The sequence below is a fragment of the Heteronotia binoei genome, chromosome 16, assembly GCF_032191835.1.
Source record: "Heteronotia binoei isolate CCM8104 ecotype False Entrance Well chromosome 16, APGP_CSIRO_Hbin_v1, whole genome shotgun sequence".
NCBI lineage: Eukaryota > Metazoa > Chordata > Lepidosauria > Squamata > Gekkonidae > Heteronotia > Heteronotia binoei.
Window position 1 is genome coordinate 61,672,828 of NC_083238.1, and position 10,324 is coordinate 61,683,151.

At 46.0% G+C, this 10,324-nt stretch overlaps 1 protein-coding gene across 1 annotated transcript in view; it reads right to left on the reverse strand.

Moving 5' to 3' along the window:
- The window catches only part of ERBB4 (erb-b2 receptor tyrosine kinase 4), a 535,358-nt gene that overhangs the window by 335,128 nt on the left and 189,906 nt on the right, over positions 1-10,324 (reverse strand). The gene's annotated exons all lie outside the window — the stretch shown is intronic.

The following is a 10,324-nucleotide window of genomic DNA, read 5'->3' on the forward strand; positions in this document are numbered from 1 at the left end:
AAGCTGAGTGCAAAATCGGTCTAGATTTACATCCGCCAACTTATTTCTTGATTGAATTAGTAGAGATCAAACTGGAAAAGAATTACTTCCAGTATAAAGAAGAATTTTACATGCAGACCAGGCGGGTTACGATGGGCTCAAGTTTCACACCAAGCGTTGCAAATCTTTTTGTGGCTGAATTAAAGGAGGAGTGGATTTATAATAATTAGAACAATCCGTTCTTTGAAAATGTTGTTATATTGTCATTTTTATTGTCGTTTTTTATTGTCGATTTCTTACAAGGCAACGGAAGCCAGCATTTATCTATTTGTTCATTTATCTAAAATATGTCTATACCACCTTTCCATCCAACTCAGGGTTCTCCAAGCCAGCCAATGTTAAAACATTCCAGCCACTGAAACATTTTACATGTTAAAACAGCACATTGAATTGTGTCTGGAAACAAAGTAAGAGCCAATATAGACGAGCAAAGATTGAAGTGATATGGTCCCTAGGGGATGGAATTCTAGCAGGAGCTCCTTTGCATATTATGCCACACACCCCTGATGCAGCCAGTCCTCCAAGAGCTTACCCCCCCCCCCAAAAAAAAAGAGCCTTCTTTGTAAGCTCTTGGAGGATTGGCTACATCAGGGAAATGTAGCCTAATATGCAAGGGAGCTCTTGCTAGAATTCCACCCCTGTGAAGGCTAAGATCCAACCCAGTCAACATCCTGACTCTAGAATGCTACACCAAATGGTTTGAGCACCACTGCAGTAATCTAAGCAAGATGTAACCAGGGCACACACCACAGTAACCAGTTTGAGCACCACTGCAGTCATCTAAGCTAGATGTAAGCAGGGCATAGAATCCTAGAATCATAGAGTTGGAAGGGACCTCCAGGGTCATCTAGTCCAATCCCCTGCACAATGCAGGAAACTCACAAATACCTCCCCCTAAATTCACAGGATCTTCATTGCTGTCACATGGCCATCTATCCTCTGTTGAAAAAACCTCCAAGAGAGGAGAGCCCACCACCCTCCCAAGGAGGAAGCCTGTTCCACTGAGGAACCCCTCTAAACTCACAAACACCTCCCCTAAATTCACAGGATCTTCATTGCTGTCAGATGGCCATCTAGCCTCTGTTGAAAAACCTCCAAGGAAGGAGAGCCCACCACCTCCCAAGGAGGAAGCCTGTTCCACTGAGGAACCACTCTAAACTCACAAACACCTCCCCCTAAATTCACAGGATCTTCATTGCTGTCAGATGGCCATCTAGCCTCTGTTGAAAAACCTCCAAGGAAGGAGAGCCCACCACCTCCCAAGGAGGAAGCCTGTTCCACTGAGGAACCCCTCTAAACTCACAAACACCTCCCCCTAAATTCACAGGATCTTCCTTGCTGTCAAATGGCCATCTAGCATCTGTTTGAAATCCTCCAAGGAAGGAGAGCCCACCACCTCCCAAGAGGAAGCCTGTTCCACTGAGGAACCCCACTAAACTCACAAACACCTCCCCCTAAATTCACAGGATCTTCCTTGCTGTCAAATGGCCATCTAGCATCTGTTTGAAATCCTCCAAGGAAGGAGAGCCCACCACCTCCCAAGGAGGAAGCCTGTTCCACTGAGGAACCCCTCTAAACTCACAAACACCTCCCCCTAAATTCACAGGATCTTCCTTGCTGTCAAATGGCCATCTAGCCTCTGTTTGAAATCCTCCAAGGAAGGAGAGCCCACCACCTCCCAAGGAGGAAGCCTGTTCCACTGAGGAACTTCTCTAAACTCACAAACACCTCCCCCCAAATTCACAGGATCTTCATTGCTGTCAGATGGCCATCTAGCCTCTGTTGAAAAACCTCCAAGGAAGGAGAGCCCACCACCTCCCAAGGAGGAAGCCTGTTCCACTGAGGAACCGCTCTAACGGTCAGGAAGTTCTTCCTAATGTTGAGCCGGAAACTTTTTTGATTAATTTCAACCCATTGGTTCTGGTCCTACCAGGGTACGCACCACAGTGGCCAAAATACAAATACAAAACATTTAAAACAAATAGAACATCTAAATACACAAACAGGGACTAGTCACAGTTAGTGACCGAACACCAGTATGTTTTGGGAGATGACCCTCAGGAAATAAACTTAATAACATACACATGATGCCTCAACTAAGATTTAGGAATCTTATTACCAATTAATGTTCTCCTTTTACTTTTTTAAAAATTTTGCAAAAGGTAATGCTTTGATTCACCTGGATACGATCAACTAAACCTACGTCGCCCAACCTATCGGGTGTCTTCCCATAAATTGTTTAATTACTTCCATAGCACTATGATGTACAGAAATCATAATTCTCTCTCTCTCTCAGTTCTTTACTTTATTGGGGTGTCATCAAAAATGAATTCATGCCTACAATGTGTCAGTAGTCTCCAGCAGCGTTTCTGACCTCTCATAGACATTAATGAAATCAAAATAGCTCTCTCTCTTTCTGGAACCTTCTGGGGGTGGGGGGAAGCTTTCCATGTCTTCTTTCTGGAATGGGAAGGTCTGCTGCCGGCTTCTGTTGCGTTCGGAACAACTTGCACAAGGACAGTTCTCTTTCAAGGTCTCCCTCTCAGGATGTGTGGGACAAAGAATCCCAAAATCGTGTGGCAAGAAACGCCGCCAGACATGTCAAAAAGGGAGACGAAACCCAGGGGGCCCCCGGCAAAGACTCAACGTTCACTCTGGAGCTACCTGCTCCAAAAAATACACCCTGAGCCTTAGCCCGGCTTGCTTGTCTTGACAGAAACAGTGGCCATACTGGATGCGACGAGTCCTTAAATAAACACATCAAATGTTCCTCTGCCCAGAACTCTGAATGTTAATAATTCCCCTTTAAAAGCCATAATGTTCATTTTATTTTTCTCAGCCCTCAGATAAAGACAGGTTGGTAAACATGTTTAGTCACCGGAACCACATTCTCAAGTGGAATTTCACCATTTTCTGATGCCGGCACGGTGTTGACAGCATTTATTGATTGTGTCGTACAGTAATTACGATGTGTATGCCAACTCTCTCATTAAAAGCATCAGCTCCTTGGTGCAACATAGTTCATTTCAGGCAATTATGCCTGGGGAAACACAGTTGCTGACATAGTTGGCATCTAATCTCCTGTCAGCGCCTGGCATCTGTTCGTTGGGGACCACACGACTCAGTTTCTAATGCAAGCTAATTCCAACTAAGAGGGGACTCCACCTGGCACAGGGAACACGACTTTGCCCCATAACGATCACAATTATGGTTAAAAGTCTCACAAAGCGCTAGGCAGAAAGCTAACACTTCATGCTTGGAATAGGATATGAATGAGCGAATACGAGCAGATTTAAGGCATTACTCGAATGAGCTGTAACTTACACACAACCACGCCTTGAATTCAGCAGGAGCTCACAGGAGCACAGCTCCTGAACCTTTCTGACACCCCCCTCCTCCTTCCCACCTACCTTGTCCATTGAATAGTAGGTGCAGTTGCATAACAATCCTTGGATTAGGAGATCGGGCAGCCAGCCAGTCACTGTGTGACACAGAGTGTTGGACTGGATGGACCATTGGCCTGATCCAACATGGCTTCTCTTGTGTTCTTATGTCTGGGCAGTGGTGCTCTGTCTTCTTAGTGCTTGGGAGGCAACAGTGGAAGACTTCTGGAGTTCTGGCCTTGCTGGTGGCCCCTGGAGTTTTTTTGGCCGCCATGTGACACAGAGTGTTGTCCTGGATGAGCCATTGGTCTTATCCAACAGAGCTTCTCTTATGTTCTTATGTGACACAGAGTGTTGGACTGGAGGGGCCATTGGCCTGATCCAACAAGGGCTTCTCTTATGTTCTTATGTGACACAGAGTGTTGGACAGGAGGGGCCACTGCCTGATCCAACAGGGCTTCCTCTTCTGTTCTTATGTGACACAGAGTGTTGGACTGGAGGGGCCACTGGCCTGATCCAACATGGCTTCTCTTATGTTCTTATGTGACACAGAGTGTTGGACTGGATGGGCCATTGGCCTGATCCTACAGGGCTTCTCTTATGTTCTTATGTGACACAGAGTGTTGGACTGGAGGGGCCACTCGCCTGATCCACAGGGCTTCTCTTATGTTCTTATGTGACACAAAGGTGTTGGACTGGAGGGGCCACTCGCCTGATCCAACAGGGCTTCTCTTATGTTCTTATGTGACACAGAGTGTTGGACTGGAGGGGCCACTGGCCTGATCCAACAGGGCTTCTCTTATGTTCTTATGTGACACTGAGTGTTGGACTGGATGGGCCACTGGCCTGATCCAACAGGGCTTCTCTTATGTTCTTATGTGACACAGAGTGTTGGACTGGAGGGGCCACTGGCCTGATCCAACATGGCTTCTCTTATGTTCTTATGTGACACAGAGTGTTGGACTGGATGAGCCATTGGTCTGATCCAACATGGCTTCTCTTATGTTCTTATGTTTTCACACATGCTGTGCCATTCCTGCATTTTGCCATTAAGATGCAAATTCACACACCCACACGAACACACACCCACCAGCCTGCCCTTTCAGATTACACAGCAGGGACTTTGTTGCAAATACATTTCACTCCCCCCCCCAAAAAAAAAAAAGTGTGGGAGAACCAGTTTTAATAGGAACAGGATGGGGGGAGACACGGAAGATATTAGAGAGTTCCGTGATGTTTACAGAGTTGTATGAAAATGGGGGGATATGTCTCTACTGGATGATGTCGGTGTATTTTTAAGGTGATGTGAAATGGGATTCTTTGAATTAAAGCATCGTTTCTGATGGGATTCTTTGAATTAAAGCAAGCATGTGTTCACAAAGTTCTTCCTCTCCTGGAAGTGTGCGGTTCAGGATCATTGCTAGATTTTTTTAAAGGCTTTGCCTTGTCTACCTGTTTCCTGGTACATGGCTTTTTCATGGTGTCAGACGATAATTTGCATTTAAATAGAGATATTTAACAGTCGAGAAAAAAGCAACTCCTGCCAGCTGCCTTTCCCCTTGCTGGGAACTTGAAAGTCTGGCCTTCGTTGTTTTCACTTCTCATGGTGACGCGGGCAAAATTGAGGTGCGGAACATGTCGACAGCGCAACTGAATTGCATTATCACAGGTGCTTTTGAAGGTCACGGATCAAATAAATTGGGAGAAAACATGCCTTGTCTTGTTCATTAAAAAATAAAATGTCCAACAGAAGTAGATACTGGACTGGATTCTGCCCAAATATTTATTCTGTCTGTACACTTCACTGCATGTCGGAAACAGAACTGAACGAGGGGATTTAAATTGCAGCCCCTAATAAAGGCTGGAGGTAGATAACGTTTTTGCAGATGAGACACCTGACCTTGTCCAAAACCAACCAGTGAGTCTGGGGGAGGCAGGGAGGAAGAGCGCAAGCTGCTCACCTTCCAGAACCCTGCAGGGAAAGGAGCCAGTTCTGAAGAGAGATTAATGAAACGCCACTGTAAATATTATTCTGGGATGAGGCCAAACTACAGGCATCCTTGGCTTCATTCTACGGTTCAGGGAGCTGATGGCCTGAAGGCTGTGTGGAAAGTCTGGCCGATTTTGCACTCACTTTATGCCACTCTCGTGTCCATCTTCTCAGCCCAGCGTCCTCCCGCTTTCCCGCTATTTGCGACAGGGCTGCAGCAAACATCACGATTTTCGCACAGCAAACGGAAACGGACTTGAGAGCGCTGCAAGGGTGAGTGCGAAATCGGTCTCTGTTTAAGTGAAGAGACAGGACTCAGATCTTGAAACACTTGGCCAGTTTTCCATTTGGATTCTCTGATAGCCACCACCTTTCCAGGGGTGTTCTTCCCAACAGTGGACAGCAGGGTTTGTATTTTGTAGCAGGAACTCCTTTGCAAATGAAGCCACGCACTCCTGATGTAGCCAATCCTCCAGGAGCTTACAGGGCTCTTAGTACAGGGCCTACTGTAAGCTCCAGGAGGAGGGGTGTGGCCTAATATGCAAAGGAGTTCCTGCTACCAAAAAAAACCCCCTGGTGGACAGCAAGCAGACCATTGTTGTTAGTCATACTGATGGTAGTTGACAGCCAGTGTTCTATAGAAGTTCTCCAAGCCTACCGGGATTGGGCGATTAATAAATTTAATGAGCAAACAAACAGATAAGCTGGCTCCACTGAAGGTCAAACTTCTATCCCCAGTCATAGAATAACAGAATCATAAGAACATAAGAGAAGCCATGCTGGATCAGGCCAATGGCCCATCCAGTCCAACACCCTTTGCCATACAGTAGCCAAAAAAGCAAGTGCCATCAGGAGGTCTATCAGTGGGACCAGGACACTAGAAGCCCTCCCACTTTGTCCCCCCAAGCACCAAGAATACAGAGCATCCCTGCCCCAGACAGAGTTCCAACAATACGCTGTGGCTAATAGCCACTGAGGGACCTCTGCTCCATATGTTTATCCAATCCCCTCTTGAAGGTGTCTATGCAGAGTTGGAAAGGACTGTACAGGTCATCTAGTCCAACACCCTGCTCCATGAAGGATCACCCTAGAGTATCCTTGACAAGTGTTTGTCCAGCAACAGTTGAAAGTCTGCCAGTAAGATGGAGCTCATCACCATCCTTGGTAGCTGTTGGTTTTTCCTAATATCCAGCCAGTAGCTTCCCGCCGCTGCCAGTCTGAGAAGACAATACTGACTTTGATGGACCAGGGGTCTGATTCAGTATAAGGCAGCTTCATATGTTCATTTAAAACCATTCTTGTGAGTCCTCTCCTCTGCTGCTAACAGGAGAAGCTCCCTGCCCTCCTCTAAGCCTTCAAAGACTTCAAGAGAGCAATCAAGTCCCCCATCTCCCTCCTCCCCCCAGTTTGTTGTAGTGGTGAAGTGCATGGACTCTTATCTGGGAGAACTGGGTTTGTTTCCCCACTCCTCCACTCTTCAGCCATAGCTCTCACAGGAGTTGTCCTTGAAAGGGCAGCTTCTCAGAGAGCTCTCTCAGCCCCACCTACTTCACAGGGTGTCTGTTGTAGGGAAGGAAGATAAAGGAGATTGTAAGCTGCTCTGAGATACGGAGTGGAGGGCAGGATATAAATCCCATATCATCATCATGATATGATGAGAGAGTCAGTTTGGTGTAGTGGTTAAGAGTGAGGACTCTTATCTGGGAGGACCGGGTTTGATTCTGCACTCCTCCATTTGAACCTGCTGGAATGGCCTTGGGTCAGCCATAGCACTTATGGAGTAGTCCTTAAAAGGGCAGCTTCTGAGAGAGTTCTCTCAGCCCCACCCACCCCACAGGGTGTCTGTTATTGGGGAGGAAGGTAAAGGAGATTGTAAGCTACTCTGAGTGGAGGGCGGGATATAAATCCAACTCTTCTTCTTCATCTTCATCTTCTCCTCCTCCTCCTCTCAGTCCCAATAACAGTCGCCAGGGATGCTGGCTGGCAAAGATACTCAACACTTGACAGAAACACTCCAGATATTGTGTGTTTTTACACTGACAGTTTGTGACTCTCTGTCACTGCATTGGAAACTCACCTTTTACATTATCTAATATTCTCACACCTGTTTTGCATCGTTGCTTCCTGAAGCATATAGATTTGTTTTGGTGAGATGAGTTTTGCAGCTGCTGCTGCAACATTTTTCTCGACACTAGTTTTGATCTGGTCTTTTCTCTACAGGCGTTTCAAACTTGTATTCTAGAAGTTCTCATGCGTTTTTAAAGACTCCTCCAAAAGCCACCACAAGGTGCAGTAATCTGCATGAGAACTGACAGCACTTGAAATTTTTACATATCATTGCTTGCCTCATCTAGTAATTTAAAGTTGTATTGTTTTTGCAGTGTTGACACAATTTCCAAGCAATCGTATACATTTAAGTAAGCACTGGTATTCCGGCTGCCCTCTGATCAGAGACCCCCCCCCCCCCCCCCCAAATTGAAATGCTTAAATGTTAAAGGGAAATAATTAAAGCGGAACAGTGGATTTGAAGTCTCTGAAACTCTGGATCAAACTAAATGTAAAAACACCCGTGGATTCAAGTGCAAGCTCACCTGGAGTATTGTGTTCAGTTTTGGGCACCACATTTTAAGGATATAGACAAGTTGGAATGGGTCCAGAGGAGGGCGATGAAGATGGTGAGGGGTCTGGAGACCAAGTCCTAGGAGGAAAGGTTGAAGGAGCTGGGCATTTTTAGCCTGGAGAGGAGGTGGCTGAGAGGTGATAGGATCACCATCTTCAAGTACTTGAAGGGCTGTCATCTAGAGGAGGGTGTTCCACTGAGGAACCACTCTAAACTCACAAACACCTCCCCCTAAATTCACAGGATCTTCATCACTGTCAGATGGCCATCTAGCCTCTGTTTAAAAGCCGCCAAGGAAGAAGAGCCCACCACCTCCCAAGGTGGAAGCCTGTTCCACTGAGGAACCGATCTAAACTCACAAACACCTCCCCCTAAATTCACAGGATCTTCATTGCTGCAGATGGCCATCTAGCCTCTGCTGAAAAACCTCCAAGGAAAGAGAGCCCACCACCTCCCAAGGAGGAAGTCTGTTCCACTGAGGAATCGCTCTAACGGTCAGGAAGTCCTTCCTAATGTTGAGCCAGAAACTCTTCTGATTTAATTTCAACCCCTTGGTTCTGGTCCAACCTTCTGGGGCAACAGAAAACAATTCAGCACCATCCACTAGATGACAGCCCTTCAAGTACTTGAAGATGGTGATCATATTAGCCGCCCTCCTCTCCAGGCTAAACATGCCCAGCTTCTTCAACCTTTCTTCATAGGACTTGGTCTCCAGACCCCTCACCATCTTTGTCGCCCTCCTCTGGATCCATTCCAGCTTCTTAAAATTTGGTGCCCAAAACTGAACATAACACTCCAGGTGATGTCCTACCAGAGCAGAGTAAAATGATTCCATCGCTTCACATGTGTATGGCTCTGCATTGAGACCCCACCAGCACTTCCTTTAAGATGTTTTACACACAAACACACACACACAGAATTTAAACAAACCCACACTGGTTTTGTGCTTCCCCCCTCCCAAAGGTAGTTTAAGAGACTTCAGCTTTCTGCATGAATAAAATGATACATCTGATAGCAAAATCAAAATATAATTCAAACGGCACAGCGCGGCATTAGTAGAAATTAAAGATACTATTGTTGGGATGAATTGTTCTGCCTTTATCAGCCTGTAATGCCTTCCATGCCCTTGTCTGACAAGGCCCTATTGTCGTGCGTTTCTTCATCCGCATTCTTTTGTTCAGTAAAAATCATTTTACATTTTCTACCAGCCCCATGGTTAATCTTTAGATCTCTTCTATTGATTTGAAAGTTAATTACCGAGTAGAAAGTCTTACATTTCTCAGGGGTTTCTCCCTCCCCTTTGCTTAAAACAGAATAGGCATGCAGGTTAAACTTGTGGAACAAAAACGTTCTTTCTGATAGAGAAACATCCCAACGGTGAACGGACACAGATTTTTCCTCTTTAATAAACAGGGGGGGGGGGTTACATAAATTTGAATCTGAATGCATTGGCAAGACCTCAATTTGCATTTTCATGGAGACAGAGAGGTTTTTTTCTCCTGCAAAATTGTCTATACATTAATATTGTAGAAGGCGCAAAAAATACCAGGGTACCCAGATGGCTTTGTTAGTTTCAAAGACCTAAAGTCCATCTTTACAGTCTGGGAGGGAGGAGGAGCTCAACAGGTTTTCCCACTAGGAGACTGAGTTGAGAGAAAATGATCTACATGCAATTTTGGACTATATTGACAGAAGTATAGTGTCCAGATCATGTGAAGTGATGGTATTGCTTTACTCTGCTCTGGTAAGACCTCACCTGGAGTATTTGTTTAGTTTTGGGCACCACATTTTAAGAAGGATCTAGACAAGCTGGAAGAGGTCCAGAGGAGGGCGACGAAGATGGTGAGGGGTCTGGAGACCAAGTCCTATGAGGAAAGGTTGAAGGAGTTGGGGATGTTTAGCCTGGAGAGGAGGCGACTGAGAGGTGATAGGATCACCATCTTCAAGGACTTGAAGGGCTGTCATCTAGTGGATGGTGCAGAATTGTTTTCTGTTGCCGCAGAAGTTTGGACCAGAACCAATGGGTTGAAATTAAATCAGAAGAGTTTCCAGCTCAGCATTAGGAAGAACTTCCTGACAGAGCAGTTCCTCAGTGGAACAGGCTTCCTCCTTGGGGGGTTTTCAACAGAGGCTAGATGGCCCACTGACAGCAATGAAGATCCTGTGAATTTAGGGGGAGGTGTTTGTGAGTTTAGAGTGGTTCCCCAGTGGAATGGGCTTCCTCCTTGGGAGGTGGTGGGCTCTACTTCCTTGGAGGTTTTTAAACAGAGGCTAGATGGCCATCTGACAGCA